The sequence below is a fragment of the Plasmopara halstedii genome (assembly GCF_900000015.1).
Source record: "Plasmopara halstedii genome assembly, contig: Scaffold_323, whole genome shotgun sequence".
NCBI lineage: Eukaryota > Oomycota > Peronosporomycetes > Peronosporales > Peronosporaceae > Plasmopara > Plasmopara halstedii.
This window is the reverse complement of record NW_020187244.1, coordinates 1,925,917-1,926,503: the sequence shown is the minus strand read 5'-3', so window position 1 is coordinate 1,926,503 and position 587 is coordinate 1,925,917.

Genomic DNA, 587 nt, shown 5'->3' with positions numbered 1-587 from the left:
GGTCATACCTTGCATCCAAGTCTAAGACTAGACAGCGTTCCACGCTTTCAAAGTCAAGAAACTTGACTCCGAGGTCCACAGGGACCATCGGGACCGTGACACGTGTCCCCGTCGCTAGGCGAACAGCGACGATGTCACCCAACCGCTCTTTCAGCACAGCTAACTTCCTTTCATCGTGGAGCGTCGAGCATAATTGCCCGACGCGCCGGAATCGATTAGGATCCTCCATGGCTTCTCGAAGCCCTTTACGATCGCCTCCACGAACAGCAAGCCCGGCTTGCATACACGTTCCGTGTTCAAGAGCACGGAGCTCTTCGGGGCTGGGAACTGTTGACCTATGCCTCCCTGAGGCTCAACAGAACTCAGTTCTACCCCAGTAGGTCACCCCGCTCCTACTGAGTGGTGTCATTTCCACTCGACGAAACAGACTGGTAGGCGTTAGGGCGATGGTTTGAAGAACCTTGACGCGCCTTGCGCAGGAGGCAACCGCTCCGAAGGTGACGGGTGTCCCGCAGGCAAAATACCGTCGTGTGTTTGTGTGCTGTTCGGCAGCTCGGAGCTCTGTTCCCTCGTCCTCAGCATTGCTT